This window comes from Acinonyx jubatus, chromosome E2 (assembly GCF_027475565.1).
Source record: "Acinonyx jubatus isolate Ajub_Pintada_27869175 chromosome E2, VMU_Ajub_asm_v1.0, whole genome shotgun sequence".
NCBI classification, from domain to species: domain Eukaryota; kingdom Metazoa; phylum Chordata; class Mammalia; order Carnivora; family Felidae; genus Acinonyx; species Acinonyx jubatus.
Genome location: NC_069396.1, coordinates 53,569,208 through 53,588,347, shown reverse-complemented (window position 1 = coordinate 53,588,347; position 19,140 = coordinate 53,569,208). Strand labels below are relative to the sequence as shown.

At 56.3% G+C, this 19,140-nt stretch overlaps 1 protein-coding gene across 2 annotated transcripts in view; it reads left to right on the top strand.

Moving 5' to 3' along the window:
* Window positions 1-19,140, top strand: part of LRRC4B (leucine rich repeat containing 4B) — a 60,909-nt gene that overhangs the window by 13,901 nt on the left and 27,868 nt on the right. The window contains exon 1 of one of the 2 annotated variants that reach the window (XM_027037069.2): window positions 7,653-8,115. The exons of the other annotated variant lie outside the window; for it this stretch is intronic. The gene's annotated coding sequence lies outside the window, so the exon portion shown is untranslated. Of the gene's footprint in view, window positions 1-7,652; window positions 8,116-19,140 lie in introns of those variants that run through there. 2 annotated transcript variants of the gene reach the window in all.

Genomic DNA, 19,140 nt, shown 5'->3' with positions numbered 1-19,140 from the left:
GGAAAGAAGGGACTGTCTGCAATGTATTTTAGAGGTAGAGACACAGGACTGGATGATGAGTCGGATGAGGATGAGAAAAAGAGCACCATTGAGAACAACGTCTACATTCTTTCGACAAATAAATTCTGGGTGTACAATTTGCTGAGATATGAAAGACTAGAAGCAAAACAGGCTGTGGGGGGGGGGGATGGGGGTGGCCGGAAGTCTAGAGCTCTGTTTTGGACATGTTGCATTTGAGAAATAGAGGTGTCACTAGCCCTTTGTGTGCATGCAGGGAGAGCTCGGTGCAGAGGTTAGGGCTGGAGACCCACACTCACCAGTGGGGGGGGGGGGGTTAAAACTGGGCGCGGTCACCTAGGGAGAGAGAGCAGGGCACCAGGGAGGGCCTGGTCCCTGCGGCTGTCCTCTCACATTGAGAAGCCAAGCAAAGGTGGAGAAGCAGACAAAGGAGTCTGGTAAGGGAGAAGGAAATCAAGAGGGTTTGGAGTCACTGAAGCCAAGAGAGGAAACCGGTTCAAGAAGGTACCTTATCAAGTGCGGCTAAGTGGATGCCTAGGGTAGGGATGGAGAAGTGGCCCCAGGATTTGCAACGCGGAGGCCATTGTTGACCTGGACGAGGGCAGTTGGGCGGAGTGGGGGCAGCGTCCCAGCTGGCGTTTGAAGAGAGATTAGGACATGACGAAGTGGAGATGGTGAGTCTTCCCAACTATTTTAGAAGTTTTGCTGAGAAGGACAAAGAACAGGGTGCATTGCAGGGAAATGTGGCAGCAAAGGAAATTTGGGGAATTCTTGTGTCTTATGATGAGAGATACTAGCAAGATCTTAAGTGCAAAGATCTGGTGCAAAGAAGGAGAAATTGTTTATGCAGGAGGGGGAGGGGTTAACTGCAAGTGGCAACCTGCCCTAAATGTTCCTTCTCTCAGCTGAATCCCCACCAAATTTACAGAAAAATTGAAAAAAAAAATTAAAGAGCATCTATCTACCCACCACTTAGACTCAACAATTATTCACATTTCAAATGCTGTATTACTTGAAAGTGCGTTGCAGACATAAATACTTCAGCATGAACCTCCAAAGAATAAGACTATACTCCTACATAATCATAATATCATAATATCACACATAATAAAATTAACATTGATTCCCTAATGTTTCTAAGATCAAGACCAAATTCACATTTTCCCAGCTGCCCCAGAGATGGTCTTTTAGGGCTTATAAAAAAATGTTTCAGCTCAGGATCCAAGCAAGTTTCATGCATTGCATTTGGTTGTTACATCTCTTTAATCTCTTTTAATCTGGAGCAGCTACTCCAACCTTGTTTATCTCCTCCATAATAGTGACTTTTTAAAAAAGTAGTCTCTATGCCCCGTGTGGGGCTCAAATTCATGACCCAGAGATCAATAGTCACATGCCCTACGGAGAGCTAGCCAGGTGCCCCATGATACGGAGTTTTTGAAGAGACCAGGTTCCTTATCTTGTAAATGTTCCACAGTCTGGATTTGTGTGATTGTTTCTTCATGGTGCCTTTTAACTTGTTCCTCTATCCTATTTTCTGTAAGATGGAAATTAGGTCTGGAGCTGAGGTTCCCATTCTCACTCCACAGTGCCTTTAGTGGCTCAGCAATTTTTTCACAGTGCACTGAGGCCTCAAAGAAACACCTAACTAAAATACCCATTTATTAGAGTGCCTAGCTGGCTCAGTCAGTGGAGCATGGGAGTCTGGATCTCAGGGTTGTGAGTTTGAGCCCCACATGGGGTGTAGAGATTACTTAAAAAATTAAATAAAATTTAAAAATAAAATAAGGGGCACCTGGGTGGCTCAGTCAGTTAAGCGTCTGACTTGGGCTCAGGTCATGATCTCGCGGTTCATGGGTTCGAGCCCCACATCAGGCTCTGTGCTGACAGCTCGGAGCCTGGAGCCTGCTTCAGATCCTCTGTCTCCCTCACTCTCTGCCCCTCCCCCACTCGCACTCTGTCTCTCTCTCTCAAAAATAAACATTTTAAAAAGTAAAATAAAAAAATTAAAATAAAATAAAATACCAGTTTAAGTGGTTATACATGTACAACTTAAATATTTGTGTTCTAACCACTTAGCACCAGTTGAAAAAGTATGGCACATAAACTAAAAGAAAAATATTTTATCTCATTCTTAACACGGATTACTGACTAACGGAATGGCAATATACAACATCTCCAACTTCAGAATCACACTGGACACCACCACCTTCATATCCTGTTCCTCAGAGATTTTCCGGGCAGTGCTCGCCTTGAATTGCAGAACTACTAAAAACCTGGTCTCCCAACGACCTATCATCCCCCAAAATGCAGCACAAATCTGCTGAAACAGCAAACTGCCTCTGAGTTAGTAGGTCAGGTGGTGTCTAATAGATATCAAGTATCACTGTTTCCCTGAAAACTTTAAATATCGTATAACCAGGAGGCAGCCAATACTGGCTTTCCAAGAAAGAAGAAGGCACGGTGCATCTCTTCTTACCTGAATGTTGATGTCACAGTGTTCAGTGACCGCTCTTTTCCAGAGAACTAGTTGTTAACCATTCACCAGCACATTGTGGCCCATTGTGAATTTGCTGCCGTTCCCTCAGGGTGCCTCAGCATACAGTTTGGGAACCAGGGGTCTTGAGGCTTTAGTACATTCAATTTAAATATTCTTGGCAAAGAAACTCCATCAGTGATGCTGGGCTCTTCATTCTGCTTTACTTCAGGAGGCACATAATGCCAGGTTGTCTCAAGATTAATGATGCTTTCACCTTGTTAAGTGCTGACCACGGTTTCTCTCCATTAGAAAGGTATGAGTAACCTGCAGGTAACATGTGAATATCCTGATGATCCTTTGCAGGAGTGAATCTGGGGCTTCAAACTAGTGAACTCATTCTATCATATATCATCATATCTGTCATATCCAGATGCGATAGGTATATAGGTGCATTTATGGGTGTGTATGACATACACACAAAACGTGTTACTGTCACAGCCATTCCTTTTGATGCTCAAATTGTCCCAGTTTTTGCCAGGAGAACCCCTTCAAGCTGGCTCCTGTGTCCTTGTAATATGATCCCATCCGTCTCTGAGCACTTCCTTGTCTTCCTGGTACAAAAGATGTCCCAGGTTTATTTTGTGCTTGCCCCACCCCAAACCCGGAAGCAGTTGCTTTGCCAAGAAGTCTGGCTCTTTTGGGGTGGGGGGTGGAGAATATCTAGAAACTAAGCCCAGCGTGGTCCACATGCTTATTTCAGGCAAGCTTTCGGTGGAAGCAGATGGTTTGAGATGGTCAGGTAAAGAACCATAGTGTGAGGGGTCCGTGTTGCTGACTGTTGCACTTATCTATTGCTGTGTAACAGATCACCCTCAGTTGTTAGTGACTTGAAACAACAAAGTCATTTTGTTATGTCTTAAGGTTTCTGTGCGTCAAACACTTGGAAAGGACTCCTCTGGGCAGTTCTGGCTCTGGGTCTTTAAAGTAGACACGGTGAGATCGTGCAGAGTGCTATGACAGAAGAACTAGAGCAGCTGTGCACTGGCCGGGCACCTTTCCCTCTTCAGATAGTGTCAGGCCTCTCTCCGCGGTCTCCCCACATGGCTTCGTTTGCTCTTCCTCCGGCATGGCAGCCTCAGGGCAGAGCATGCGCGTATATAGCCACCAGAGGCTCAAGAGTGACTATTCCAGCATAAAGCAGAAGCTTCATCTCATTTATGACCTAGCCTTGGAAGTCACGTGGCTTTGCTGCTGCCGTGCTCCGTTGGCCATAAAAAGTGAGAAAAGCTGTGGCAGGCTGAGGGATGGGACGCAGAGGAGGGTCAGAGCACATGGGGTGGGGGATATTGTTGCAGCCACTTTTGGGAAATCTGGTCAGCCACCCTGACGCAGGACGAACGACAGATGTTTTGGAAACCCGACAAGCAGACAGCAAGAGGTTACTCTGCTGTGAAAGCTGAGCATCCAACCCCGTGTTCACTTTCCAGAGGTCACCATCTCTCCTAAGAATTCGAGTTAGGGTTTGCATTGCAGATGTCGTAAAGGGCAGAATTGGGGGTAAGCTCTCGGGCCTAGCTTAGCACCCACTTGGATGTTTCCCCCTTCCTAGACCTCTCCACCATTGGTGATGATCCTAATGATTTACCGGCAGAGGTGAAGGCCCACAGCAGTTGCTAAGTGTAGGATATTGGATAAAATACATGAACAGTGGGGGCAGAGTGGGGGTGATACCCCTGTCCCCCATGGATCCCACTTGGAAAGACTTTTTTTATCAATGTCTATTTATTTTTGAGGGTGGGGAGAGGAGCAGAGAGAGAGGGAGACACAGAATCAAGCAGGCTCCAGGCTCTGAGCTGTCAGCACAGAGCCTGTTACATGGCTCAAATTCACGAGCTGTGAGATCATAACCTGTGCCAACGTTGGACACTTAACCTACTGAGCCACCCAGGTGCCCCCGGAAAGAGTTTTCTGAGCAAACCAAAGTAAATTGAGGGGCAATTTCCTTTGCCCATATTTTATTTATCAGAGGTATACCTAACGACCCATCAGAGCTTCTGATCCAGGTGAGAAAAGCGGTTAACACACTTGAGTGGATTAAACACTTTTTTCTTAAAAAAAAAAAAAAAAAAAAGTTTTTTTTCTTAACAGCCTGAAGCAGAGAAATTTGATGTTTGGGTTAGCCTCTGAAATGCCATCCCAAAGGAAATATGCAATTTACATTTGGCTTTTTGAAATCGTAAACATACCTTTCAGTCTCCATTGTGACAGGGGCCCCCGGGTCACTGCCACCCCTTCTGAGGTAATATGGTTTCTGGTACATCATAGGCCCCAGTGAGTGTTGCAAATGTGGAAGAACAGTGGGGGTCAGGATGTAGGCCACTCACGACTGCCACCTGAGCTAAGCTTTAGGGCAAAGTTTAGGGGGCAGAGGAATACTGTGGAGGTTTGGTGTCGCGTTTGAGCCAGACCTGGCACTCATCCTCTTCCACTTGCCCTGTCTCTCGCCATCTTCTGCCACACTAGTTTCCTCTCTCACACGGCCCAAGCTTGCTGTCCTCGCAGGGCCTCTGCTCCCCGTATTTCTTCTTCCTGGGCACCCTTCTCTGTGCACCCTCACGGCTGCCTCTTTCTCATCATGGGGGTCTCGGCTCCAAGGCCACGTCCTCCGGGAGGCCTCCCCTGACTATCTCAAGTCTGTCCTCCCAATGATGCCCGACCAGCCCATCTCCTGTCTAGGATCCCCTTTTAACGTATCCTATCTGAAATAGGTCCTTGGGTTACCTATCTTCTGGAAGGTATGCTCCAAGAGAGCAGGGACCAGCTCCAGCCCGTTCTCCAGCTGATTCTCGGGGCCCTGACCGGCACCAGGTACCCAGCAGGTCCCCAGTGAACTTAATGGCAACACATTTCTCCTTCAGCCACACAAGGGTGATTATACCCTCCGGGCAGAGCTCCAGACTATGGACCAGTAGGTGCACGGGTTGGAAGATACTGAGATTCTTCCCTGCACTGGCCTCTCCCAGGGACCCTCTAGTAACTAAAGGGTTAATGCTGGCACAGCAGGGACCTCCAAGACCCTGCTCCCCCTGGGCCTGCCTGAGCCCACCACTGCCCACATCCCTAGGAGTCAAGTTCAGGGTAGTTGTAAGGAGCCAACAAGATGTTCATGAAGTGCTCAGCACCGCATCTGACCACAGTAATAGTACGCCTGGAACATGCTGGCTGCCATTATTAATTACAGTTTTGCCCTTGACCTTGGGCCTACGCTATGCTGCACTCTGGGGTGCACACGCATTCAGTCCTCCCTTCACCTGAGCCAGGTTTGAGCAGCACTCAGGTGGGGACCCAGAGCTCCACACCCCACCTGTTGCCCTGTGGCCCTAGCCTGTCTCTCCTCTCTTGGCTTCCCCTCTCTGTAGCTCTCAGGTCTGTGGGTTGCTCATTCCCCACCCCCAGATGCCTCTACTGCACCCAAATGTGACCTCTTGTCACCTGTGAACTCCAGGTCTGTCTCCTGCTCTGGCTCATTACAGACGTCTGTCTGGGCCACTTTCGTATCCCGCCTCCCAGCCCCCTCCTTCCCCAGACCAGCCTCCTCCGCTGTGTCCCGTTTCTGCCTGTGGAGTAGAGGGGCCACCCTTCCTCCCCTAGGGGCTCTGAGAAGAAGGACAAAGAGAGAGTCCGGTCTCTCTAGGACATCAGCAATGAGGAAAAGAACTGTTCTCTTTTCTCTCTCCTCCAAGTCCCAAGTTAGTAGCCTGACTTCTTGGGGGTGGGGTCGGGGGGACAAGGAAGAGGTGAGATTTCTGCCCTAATTTCAGAACCTGGAAGGAAATTCTGTGTCCTGGATAGGGGCTGCCTCCTTTCAGCCCCCTGATGGGTTTCTTTACTCCCCATTTTGAGTGGACAAGGAAGTTGGTGGGGCAGGGAGAAGGCAAGGTGACCTCTGGGCTTCTGCATTCCTCCCCCCCCCCCCCCACTCCCTGAAGCGGAGGTGCAAGGCCCCTTCACAACTCTAAATGTGTCCCCACACCTGCTGCCGACACCTGGGGGAGGTGAGAGGACGAGGGTGGGGAGGCTGTGGGGCTCTGTTCTCTGCCCCCTTCCAGGCGCCTGCACCTGACAGGTCTGGGCCAGGGGCTCCATGCCTGGGCCCGACCTCTTCTCCAGCTCCTTCAAAATACCCTTTCCAGAACCCAGGACTCTGCATTTGGATCCTGCCCTTGATCTTCTGAGAGCCCAGTGTCCTCATGATGAAAATGGACGTGAGGATCCTTTTCTCTCAGTGACGGGGTGGGGGTGGGGGCATGAAGCAGGGACACGGTGGGATTCAAGGACCCCACCTCCCTGCTCTTCCTCTGCCCCACCCCCTCCTCAGGCTCCCTCCTCCAGCCTCTGTCCTCTCAGCTCCCCACTCTGCTCCTCCTGGCCCTCTTCCCTGTCCTGCCGGCTTCCCCCTGGGCTCTTAGCCCTGAGAGGTAGCGCCTGGCCCCCACTCCCTCTCCCCACATTGTCCCCAAAGGGGACCTGCCTGCCTGCCCCCACTTCCCTGCTCCTGGGCCTTTTCCTGTCCCGGCTCCCTGGCTACTTCCCTCCTTTGGGGCCTCTTTCCTCCCCCTCTGCCTACCCCCTCTTCCCTTCTATCTCCCTCACCCTTCCCTCCCGCATTCATTCTGCAAATATTTACCAAAGGTGCACCAGGACTTTCTCCCCCTCTTGCTTCCCCTCAGTCCAGGACACTGCCTCTCTCTCTCCCCTTTTTCCATCTCTCCCCTCCGCTCCTCCCCACCTTTCTCTCTCTCACCTCCCCTCTTTTCCTTCCTCTCCCGATTTCCTTCCTCTCTTCTTCCCTCTTCTTCCTTCCTTCCCTTTTCCTCCCTCCTGTGTTTCTTCCACCCCTCCACCCTTCCCCCCCTCCACCCTCTCGTCCCTCCCCTTTTCTCTCCCTGACCCATCCTCTGCTTTTTTTTCTCTCTCCCGTCTCTACCCCCTCTTCCTCTCCCTCTCCTCCTCTCTGCCCTCCCTCCCCTCTCTCCTCTCCCCCCTCCTTTCCTTCCCGGGCAGCCTCTCTCCCCCCCCCCACTCCCGGCGCCCTCCCTCCCCTCCCTCCCGCTCCCCCTCCATCATCAGTATTCCGCTCCCGTCTCCGCCGCTCTCGGCTGCTCGCGGTCGCTGCCGCACCGTCCGAGGCGGGGGCCGGGGCCGGGGCCGGGGCCTGGGGGGGTGGGGTGGGGGGAGAGCGGCGCCGGCGGCCCGAGGAGGGAGGAAGGAAGGAAGGCTGGAAGGAAGGAAGCAAGGAAAGAAAGAAGGAAAGAAAGGAAGGCAAGAAGGAAGGCGGGCGGCGGGCCGGCGGGCGAGGGCGCCGGGCCGGGCGGCAGGCGGGCGGGCGAGCGAGGAGGCAGAGCGGCCCCCCGAACCCCACCGCTACCGCTGCGGAAGCCCCCTCCCCATCCAGGAGCCGGGGAGGGGGGAGAACTCGAGAGACCCAGGCCCGGCCGCAGCCCCGCCCCCCGCGCCTCCCCGCAGCGGGCCTCGCACCCCAAATCCCTGTGCCTCATTGGGGGGGTCCTCCCCCCGCGGGCCGGGCATGCTGCCCCGGAGAAGGAGCCCCTTTCCTCGCTGTGAGTAGCTGCCGAGGGGCGCCGGGTGGGGGCGGGAGGCGGAACCGCGGAGGGTGGGTGGGGGGCATTCTCTTAATTAGGGGACCGTGGTCTAAGGCCTCCTCCGGGATGGGGGGGGGGTCGGCGGCAGAGGACAGTGGGCGGGGCCTGATGGAGAGCCGAAGCGGGTGGGGAAAGCAGTCGGGTGGGGGTTCTCCGGGCCGAGCGAGTTCTGTGTTGGGGGGTCGCCGCTGCCTTGGGGACGGGCGGGGGGTGGTGTACGTCCGGCAGTCGCTACGCGTATCCAGCTGCGGGGTTGAAGATGTAGGCTTGTGGGGGGGCTCGCCGGGTGTAGACCTGGGGCCCCCCTTTCTGGGGTGGGAGCCTGAGTTCTTCCCCCACCATTGCCCCTCCCACCCTCCACACCGCTGCTGCTTGGGGTGGGGGGGGGGCACGCCAGTGATGGGGAAGGGGGAGAGGCGGGCACGGGGTTTCCTTGGTGACCGCGCCTGGCAGGAGCGGTTGCCTTGGCAACCAGGGAGAACCGGGGAGTTTGGGAAGTGAGAATGGGAAAGACGGAGGGGGTGACTGGGGAGCGAGACAACCCCCTCCCCAATCTTCAGCGCTTCTCTCTCTGGGGTCCCCCAACCCCTCCTGGTGGGCAGCGAAACCCCTGCCCCTCCCTTTTCCCGAAACCCCCTTCCTTGACCCCATTCTGCTTCGGGGGCCTTCTATCCTTGGGCATGTGTCTCCGCGGAACCACTACCTCCCTCCCACCGTCCTTAGCCCTCTCCTCTTGGGGACCACCCCTCCCCCCATTTGCTGGCTTTCCACTCTCACACCTGCTCTTCTCAGACCTAACTGCACCTTGCCTTCCGTTCCGGGTCTTCTCACCCCCATCTCTGACTCTCCCCCCGCCAATATCCCCTCCCTTGACCTTCTCTCCAGGAGACCCCGACTTTAGCCCCTCTCTCCTCTGGCCCCACTCCCTACCCTGTTCCTCTCTGGAACCCTTGTCTTCTCCCTTCTCCGCTTCCGATCCTTGTATGGGGAGGCAGGGGGCTTCTCCCTAGCACTACCACCAGCCTCTCTCTCGCTCACACGCATCTGTGTCTGGGACCACCTTTTATGACCTTTCCTCACTCAGAGCCCCCCCATCCCTGTCTCCTCACCTCGTGGGATCCCCAGCCCCCGACCCCCCAGTCCTGGGGCCCTCTTCTCTGAAATCTCTCTTTCCTGCCGGTCGCCTACTTTCAACTTCTCATCAGTCCCGGAGCCCGAGGCCCAGGCTCTGTCCAGGGTTCCACCCAAGTTTGCAAGCCCCCACTTCCACGGGCTCCTCCCTTCTGTCCTGCCAGGGGCCAAACCGGTCTCTCTCCAGGGTCTGAGTCACCAGGCCCCCCCCCGATGCCTTCCCCGATCCCTTCCTCTCGGCCACTCCCATCTTGACCCTTCTCTCCCCGCCCCCACCTCTGCTGCTCTTCACGAGCACCCTCTCCTCCTCCCTGCCCTGCTCCCCGCAGCCTCAGGCCCGGTTCTCCCGTCGCCACTTTCTCAGGGTGGGGAAATCCCCTGGGGAGAGCCCAGCTGGGAAGGGGGAGGGGCAAGGGAGCCTCAGGGCTGCCCCACAGCCCCCTCCCCACCCCCCTCCCCAGCTGGGAGCTGCAGTCGAGCCTCCGCAGCGCCCCATTGCTATGCGCCTCACATCCCTAGTCCCGGCCGCGCAGCCGCCAGACAGGAACTCGGGCTCCAGCGGCAGCTGGGAGTAGCCGGAGTCGCTTCCCTCCTGGTCCAGGCAGCCGGCAGCATCCTCTCCCCCCTAAAAACTCCCCACTCCCCAGGACCTTGGCCAGGATCGGCCCCTCCCTCTTCCTGGAGCATCTTCTGTCTCCTGGCTCCTTCCAACCTGCATCTTGCAGCCTCCGCTTCCCGCCTTCCTCCTGCTCTTTGCTGGGTCCCCTCTAATCCTGGCCACCTGGCTGTCCACGCAGCGGGCGCACTCAGAAAGGAGGGGCAGGGAATGAGGCAGCAGAGAGGCGCTGAGAGAGACCCTCCGACAAGGCAGAGAAGCGTGGGAGCCAGAGAGATAGAGGCACAGCCAGAAGTGAGAGAAGACTCCCAAACACACACACACACACACACAATTAGGGTGCATCACCACCGAGCCAGACGTACACAAAGTTACTCACCTAATTTCTGAAAGAAAGCAAGAGTCAGACAGGGGAACCCACAACCATCCACACGCACAGAGGAGCAAGAGGCCTAGGCAGAGACACAGGGAGCCACAGACTCAGGGAGAGTGTGTGCAGACCCACAGAGCTGGCACAAAGGAGCCAGAGAACATTCCACCACCAGAGGTGCAGGGGGGATTAGAGGCACAGTGAACTTCGAGGGACCTGAACCAGCCACGGGCAGAGGGTGGGAGAGTGTGAGAAAGACACAGAGGCATGAGTGGGCAGAGGTGTGCGAGAGCACACACATACGCACGCACACACACACAGTTATTCACTGGCAGCCAGAGACCCAGTTGCAAACAGGGCTGCGGTACCCAGAGTCAGCCAGAGGCCAGGAGACAGAGCCGGAGTCAAGTGCACATATAGAGACACGCACAGAGACCCAGAGGGAGAGACAGAGGCAGCACCCTGTGGAGAACCACGCTGGCCAGAGAGGCCCTCAAACTCGGTCGCCTCATGAACTCACGTGCGCCAAGAGACACAAAGTGAGAGGCACAGAGGTGGCCTCGGAGCTCTGGGGATGTCACAGAGCTGTGCGCACACAGTCAAGCCCAGAGCCCAGTGTGAGGGGCACAGGCGTGTGCTGACTGGAGCCGGCCATCACCCTTAATTCCACCCAGAGGCAGTTGGGGGAATGCCCTCCGCCTGCCAGAGTCCAAGGGCTCCCAGGGGTCTCCTCGCTGTCAGAGAGGACAGCAGGATCAAACCATCGGGTGCCACAGGACTGACACATCCCTCCAAGGTAGAGCCGTGGCCAAGTGCAGGCGCCCAGGGACTCGTGCACAGTCACAGAGGCCTCAAGGGGAAAGGCAGGTCTTTGGGCAGAGGTGGGCAGAGGGGCAGGAGGCGGAGGGGAAGCACTGAACTCCTTCCGGCGCCCTGGCTCCATTCTCAGGCCACGGTCCCCATCTCTGTCTCCCTTCCTCCCCACTTCTCTCCACCATCTTGCCCCATCTTTCACCCTCCCCCACCTCTGTGGCCGGGCACCTGTCACTAGATGTTACCCGGACCTCCTGTGTCTATCAAGCCCATCTCCCACCGTCTCTCCCCTGGCTCTCCCCTGGGGCGACCCTGCTCGCCCTACAGCCCAGTGTATCGCCCCACACAGATGAACTTATTCATCAGTATTTCTTCCTCAAAGCCCACCTGCTGTGAAACCTGCCTCTATTTCCCTGTAGGCTCTGCTCTCTGCTCCTCTGTGTCACTCTCCGTCGCCCCCACTAGCCTGTAGGCCCTCCCTGCCTCCTGCTCTGTCTTCCCTGCACTCGCTCTCCCACATTCCTGAGCGCTTCCCCTGCGTCCTGTGGGCCCTGAGTGTTATTTCCCCCCAGTGCTTTCCAAGTATTTAATGTGTTGTCAACTTAAAAAAAAAAAAAATAGTGATTTCACGTAAAAATCCATTCTCATCATGAAACAAAAAATTGTAGCTACGTGTGGTGACGGATGTCAACTAGACTTATTGTGGTAATCATTCCACAAATACTGAACCATTACGTTGTACACTTGAAACTCATACGATGTTATGTGTCAATGACATCCCCCCCCCTCCAAATCCAGATTACCCGCTTCTTTTGAAAAATTCCCCTTCTGGGGTAGCCACGGGCTGTGCTCAGGTACCTGCTGGCCACTGCTCCCACTCTCTATTAACCTGCTGTATCCATCTGTCTTACCTGCCCGGCTCCCTAGGCAGCTGAGTTCTCAAGCCTGGCTATTTTCTCTGGCCCCGGGCTCGGTTTTTGCCCTGTCACTCTCTCCACGCTGCTTCTCTCTGGTTTCTTTCCAAAATTGGAGCCCCCTTGGCCGGGAGCTTTGTCAGCCTGGCCTTCCTGCCTCATCATCCTCTGGGGCAGTGTTGCCCCAGCCCCCAGGCCCACCTGCCCCCTCCCTCCCGTGGGGGCAGAAACTCGCAAGACCACCAGGGTGCGGGGCGCACAGGAGCTCTCCACAGCCATGATCTGCTTGGGAAGCACTGGCCCCTTTGCGGTGTTCCTGAAGCCACCATGTGGCAGCCAGTCGTGGCTGGCTGACACCGGGGCGGGCCACAGACCCCACGCTTGTCCCTTAGTGCAGGATGGCAGCACAGGCAAGGGTAGGTTTCCCTGTGTGTTGGAGGACGGGTGCACATTTGGGAGTTCATCCGGTCCAAGTGCGGGTCTCAGAGGACAGGGGTCCTGGTGATGGACCTGGGGCCCTGTTCTGGGAAGGGGAGGGGCTTAGTTTGGCCCCGCCTCCAGGTCCGGGTGCGGACAACGGAGGTACCTTTTGTGCCATGACAGGGCTAGCGCCCAGCTTTAGTTACTCCGCCATCCCCCTTTGGGGTATCAGGAGCGTGGCTTTGTTTCCTCTCCTCATCTCCTGAATTTAGGACGCCTCCATCCTCACTGAGCAGAAGCCCCTTTACCTTCCCTTCCGGGTCCCTGAAAATAAGGTGGCTCGGCCAGGCAGGGGGGTGGCAGGAGAGTGGCAAGAGCCCAAATGCCCCTCTGTTGCCTGGAAACCTGCAGGCACAACCGTTGTCCCCGTAGGTGGCGGCCGAGGAGCTGCACTGGGCACCCGGGAGACGGGCTGCTAGGGGACCCTGCAGTTCGGGCCCGGCAGGAGTCCATCCCAGGGGACCACTGGGTCCCCAAGAAGGCTGCCAAGAGAAAGAATGCCCGGCCCGGCCTGGGGGTTGAGAAGCGTGTACAGGACCCAGAAGCAGGGGGAAGGGAGGCTGGGGCCAGCAGCCCAGGCCACCCCCTTCTTGTCTCAGCCCGCTAAGGCAGCCCTCTTCTCTTCCTGAAGCCCCCAGCCCACTCTCCTGCCCACAGAATTGACCTTAGGCCTTGGAGCTCTTGTTCCAAGCAGTGAGACAAAGCTCAGAGAGCGGTGCCAGCCCTGGCTCTCCTGAGGGGTAAACCCCAGGCGGTAAACACTGAGATGTGCCCTCCCCTTGCCTAGAACCCTCAAGCACAGGGCCCGAGAGAAGAATGAGCAGAGCTGAAGTCTACGGAGAGCTTACCACGTGCCAGGCTCTGTGGCAACCTGCGTGGCTGTTTTCCACTTGCCCTCCACGGAAGACCTCCAAGGGAGGCACGATCATCATCCCTAGTTGGGCATACAGGGAGACTGAGGCTCACAGAGAAGTCCCTTGCCCAATGTCAACAGCCAGAAGTGGCTTCGCTGGGGCTGCAGGCCCAGGCGTGGGCCACCCTGCAGATTGTTTCCCCCAGCTGAGACCACTGCTTTCCAGGGGGCTGAACTGAGACCCAGAGAGTGGAACTTGCTGGTCCATCAGGCCCTCCAAGTAGAAATTAGGATTGTTAATAATAATCAGATTGTTAATAACGGACTCATAGCAGGTTATACTTTATTTTTTTGGTAATTTTATTTTAGAGAGAACGGGAACAGGGGAGAGGGGCAGAAGGAGAGAGAGAGAGAGAGAGAGAGAGAGAGAGAGAATCTTAAGCAGGCTCCATGCTCAGCACAGAGCCCGATGTAGGGCTCGATCCCGTGAACCATGAGAACATGACCTGAGCCGAAATCAAGAGTCAGATGCTCAACCGACTGAGCCCCCAGGTGCCCTGAAGGTTAGACTTTAAAAGAGACATCAGGGTTCGTGTAACTTAGGGCCTCCCCCTCGTTTATGCCCTTGTAATGCCTCCAGGGGACAGGACCAACCCTCCCCGATTCTCACAGTGGGCTCTCCTCACCAGGTGTGGGAGGGTCCAATCCATGTCTAGCTGGTGGGGGGGGCACAGATTCCTCAGGTGATTCGATGTCCGTCCCCCCCCCCCCCGCCTCCACTCCTCAATAAATGATCCGGCTGGAAATGCTGGATTTACATATGGGGAGCAGGGAGACTGAGTCACGGAATGAGAAAGAGGTTTGTTCTTCAGACCCAGTGAAAATACCCTTTAATATCACTGTCATTCAAGTGCCCAGCACCAGACATGTCAGCATGAGCCCCCAGTAAGCTAGGTATCATTATCTCTGCAGACAGAACCTGGCGGGGACAGGAGGGGGACCACAATGAGCCAGTGGCAAGTCAGAGTTTGAACCCAAGTTTCCCTGATGCCAGTCTCTTTCCAGCTCTCCGTCGTCCTAGAGTGATGGTGTGGTGACACAGAGGAGGAGGGTGACAGAGAATAATTTTAGTGCAAGCTTCTTCTGTGCCAGGTACCACGCTGAACCCATCACAGGTATCGGACCAGAGTCTCCACCACCCCCGGAGGTAGATGAGCTATTTTCCCCATTTCACAGAGGAGCAAACTGAGGCCCCGAGAGGTGACATCCCCTCCCCAAGGCTACAGGGCTAGTAACTGTGGCAGTGGAGGTTCTAACGAGGGTCTGGCCCAGCCTGGAGCACACTCTTCCACGGAGCAGGGGGAGGGAGGAGGAGAGTTCGTGATTCATCCTGAAATGGAGCACGGGGTGCTCCCAGACCAGCATCCCCAGGAAGTCCGGCCCCTGAGTCTCCCCACTCCTCCCCCACTCCCGTCAGAATCTGCACTACAAGATCCCAGGCGATCTGGACACGTGTGGATGTCCCAGAAACACTGCTCCAGTTCAAGTGCTTTCCCACTTTTTATTACTTTTAGTAGTACACACATACACACACATCCCTTTTATAAAGTTAGTCACGCAGGGGCACCTGGGCGGCTCAGTCGGTTAAGCATCTGACTCTTGATTTATGCTCAGGTCATGATCTCACGGTTCCTGGGATTGAGCCCCATGTAGGGTGCTGCACTGGCCGCATAGAGCCTGCTTGGGATTCTCTCTCCCTTTCTCTGTCCCTCCCCTGCCTGCGCGTGCACGCATGCTCTCTCTCTCGCTCTCTCTCTCTCTCTCTCTCAAAATAAAGAAACATAAAAAAAATAAAATTAGTTACACACATCCTGAGGTAGAAAACAAATTGCAGAATTGCCCTTCCAGGGGCCAGCAAGGAGAGAAGAAGCCAGGGAGGCCACGGTCAAGGTGGCTTGCACTGCACCCCTCCCACCTGCAAACTCACCTCCCACACCCCTGCCGGAGCCTTGGCGGTGACCTCTGTTTTGAAAAGTTCCAATACCAGGCCAGGCTCTAGCTCCCCCACCCCCCCACCCAGGCAGATTCAATTCAGCAGCGTTATACTGACCCCCACATCCCAGAGCTACACAGAATCGCACAGAGTGTGCACAGAAGAGAGGGGGCCTGGGGTCGCGCTTCAGCTGGGAGCCCGCCCGGGGCTGTGTGTTCGCGGGGGCCTCAGGGAGAGCCAGTTCCATGCAGACCTGAGCTTCAGCCAGACACACACTGGGACAGCCACTCCAGCAGTCAGAACCACGTTCTCCAATACAGTAACCACTACAGCCACGTGTGGCCATTGACATTTAGATTAATTTAAATTAAATTAATTCAATTCCTCAGTCACACTCACCACTCAGTAAGCGCTCACCAGCCGCACGTGCTCGTGGCTACCATGTTGGACAGCACAGAAAGCGTTTCTTCCGTAGTCGCAGAGACTGCCACTGGGCAGCGACGCATCAGTTCCCAGAACATTCTATGCCGGCTGGTAGACAGCTGCTGCTCTCAGGCCTTCATGCACCCCCCAAACCCGTGCCCTCCCAGTCCTTTGTCATAGGGTATCTTATTAATCCCCATTTCTCCGATGAGGAAATGGAGTGAGGAAAGTTCCTAGCAGGAAACGCAGCAACACAGAGATGGGAGCCGCGTTTTCCTTTCTCCATTTATCAGCCAGGTCTTGGGTCCCAGCTCACCCTCGCAGGTCACTTGCAAAGCGCCAGACCCTGCCCTGGGCCCCCTTGCCGGAGCCTCCGGCAGCCCCGCAGCCCCCAAGTGTCACCAACAACGGCCTGTGTTACAGAGGAGGGAAGCGGGGGTGGGGGTGGGGTGGGCAGAGGGATGGAGGGGCTGGCCCAGCGTCTCACGGCCAGGGACTGGTGGGGCCACCCAGGGCCCTCCATCACTGCTCCTGGAGCATCCCGGGCCCCTGGCATGAGCGGGCTCACCTCCTACTGGCAAAGACGGGGGTTGGGGGTCCTGTGTCCAGGGATCGCTCTATTTTCTCCCCCCCATCTCCGACCTCCTCTGGTGCCCTGTCTCCTTTCCTGGCTCTCAGAATCTGACCCCAGATCTGTAAGGAGAGTGCGGCTCCTCCCTCTGCCTCGCCTCCTACATCTCCTCCAAGTTCCGCAGCTTTGGCTTTGGCGAATTTGCTGCATGCCTCCTTCTCCCTCCTCTCCATACCCACAACCCCAGCCTCACCCTCTGCCCCTGGACCCCTGGCCCGGCTCCTCCCCAGCTTTCAGCTCCCCCCGCCCCCCACGCCCTGGGTTTACTTGGAGGGGTCTTTCCAACCCAGAGCTGACTCGCCGCTCCCCTACCCCAACACCACCCCCCCAGCACCCCTGCTTCTCAGCCTACTGTGGGGGTGGGGCGTCTTTGTAACTGAGCTGGGCTCTGTGTGGCTCCCTGACCCCCACCCGCCTCTCTGGCCCCCAGGCCTTGGCACCCCGGGGTTCTTTCATCACCTGCACACCTGTTGCTCCTGCTTCTGGTCTCAGCTTTGCGATCACCTCCTCCCGACTCCCCTCCACCGGCCATGGGCCCATGGGCGGTGATTTGCCTAGACATTCCGGGAACCCCCACCTGTGCTCACAGGCTCCCCTCCGGCCTCCCCAGCCAGTGCCAGCAGGGGACCGGGCGGGAGGGGGTACTCGCTGGCTCTTCTTGCCGAGGCTTTGTGGGGGCCCGCTTGTCCGGGGCATTGGGGACACAGCCGTGAGCAAGCCAGACAAACTCCCCGCCTGGGGAGCTCACCATCCGGTGGGAGACAGACAATGATGGACAGAACAAATCGCTGTCTACAGGGTACCTTCTGGCCATCCGAGGGCTGGGGAGCAAAGGAAGTGTGTCAGTGCAAGAGGTGGGGGCAGGGCAAGTCAAGGGCGGAGCCCCCACAAGCCTTTCCCAGGGTTCTGCCAGCTCAAAAGTTAGGGGACTGTCGATTCTCCAGGCTTTGGGGTTGCTTTTGTTTGAAAAGCCTTCAGGACAGGCACTGGCTCAGAGGGACACACGTGTGAAGTTGTTTCATCCGTCCCCGAAGCCGGCTCTGCCCATACCCTCCCCCCCACCAACTTAACAGCTCCCAGCCTTGCGCATATGACAGGCATCCAGCGAGAGAAGTGTTCAGCTCTCTCTGGCTTTGATGTCTCTCCACCCTCCTGGCTCCAGGCTCCACTTCCGCCCCAGTCCCTCACAGTCGGGAAGTTCTTCTTTAGATCTAACCTCCATCCCTCTTGCTGCGATGGCAGTCAATTTCCTATCTTTTCTCTCACCTTCTGAACTCCCCCCAGAAAAATGAGTATGCCCGACAGGAACGTTCCCTGCCTCCCTTCTCTCCTCGCCCCACCTCCCCTGGGCCCCTGAGTTTCCCATCTGCCATCTGCCCGAATCCTCTCAGGCACAGTGCCCGAGATCTCTCAGAGCTTGGTCTGGGGTGGATGGTGATGCTTCCCCTGGTCCGCAGTTCCCTCTCGGGCTTCCTCTGCTCTCCTGCCCTTCTTGTAGTCTCTCCGTCTCCCTGGCCCCTCGTGCACGGTTGTGTTTTGGTCTCTAGCCCCTGTCTTTGTTCCTCTGTCTTTCCATGTCTCTGCCCCTCTCTGCCTTGCGCCCCTCTTCTCTCTTTGGGGCCTCTTGCCTCTCTGGCTGTTTCATTCCTTCGACCAGGTAGGGGTGGAGAACAGGCAAGAGGCCTCCCCCCAGGGCACGTGGTGACCTGGCCAGGTTCTGGGCCTTGGCTTCCAGTGCCAGCTGTCCCACGGACAAGCTGTGTGACCGGCCATCGGCCAGTGTCTTCAGCCCTCCCGATCTGTTGCTCCAACTGTAAAATGGACACCAGAACAGGCCACGGGGAGAAGCCAGTGGCTGCAGGCGTGGGCAGTGCTTAGGCCAGCACCAGGCACGTTGTGGGTGCCCAGGAAACGCTTCCCATCACTATTAGGATTGCACTGTGGGGAGCGAGGCGAGCGCTGACAGCAGGTCATGTGACCCCAGTCAGCAGGGTGTGGAGCAGGGGAGGTTTGTCTCCTCCTATGCAGGGGGGATGAGACAGGCTTTGCAGGATGCTGACTATTGTTTAACATGTCCCCCCACCCCGAGAGACTTCCGTGGGACTGAGGTTGCTGTCCTGACAAGCTTTGGGGTCTCTGGGACCTGTTGGCTCTGGTGAAGCTGACCAGGGAGGGACCATTTCGTAGCCGTGCATGGCCTGGGGCAAGTGCCTTTGTCTTTTGGTGCCTCGGCTTTCCTATCTGTGAAATGGGGGTAGTAGCAGCGAGGGCCCAGGGAAGAACTGTGGTTATTGCCAAGTACAGAGCCCAGAAGGGTGCCCCAGGAATGCCAGGTACCTGGCAGACATCGACATCGTCGGCAGTATTGGGACCGCTCAGACGTGTGCCCCAGGGCTTTGGGAACGTGCCCAGCAGGGGAAGGGTTAACCTCACAGCATGACGGTTAGTGGGGTGCAGGAGCTGCCCTGGGGGCCTGCTGTTTGGGACTCTAGAGTGTGGTACCTGGGACCTCCCCATCCAGGTTGCGCCTTGGTGCGGCGCAGGCTTCACACTGAAGGCAGTTGTGCTTGCATATGGATGTGCTGCCTCTGCTGGGCAGGCCTCCTGGGATGGGCGGGGACCTCAGGATCTGGGCCACCTGAGGTGTGAGCTTGAGAGGTTGCAGCTGTTAAGAATGTGTCCTGGGCTGGGTGCAGGTCTCTGTGCAACTGTAACGAGGCAAAGTGTTCAGTCCGTGAGGAGTATAGACTAACAGCCAT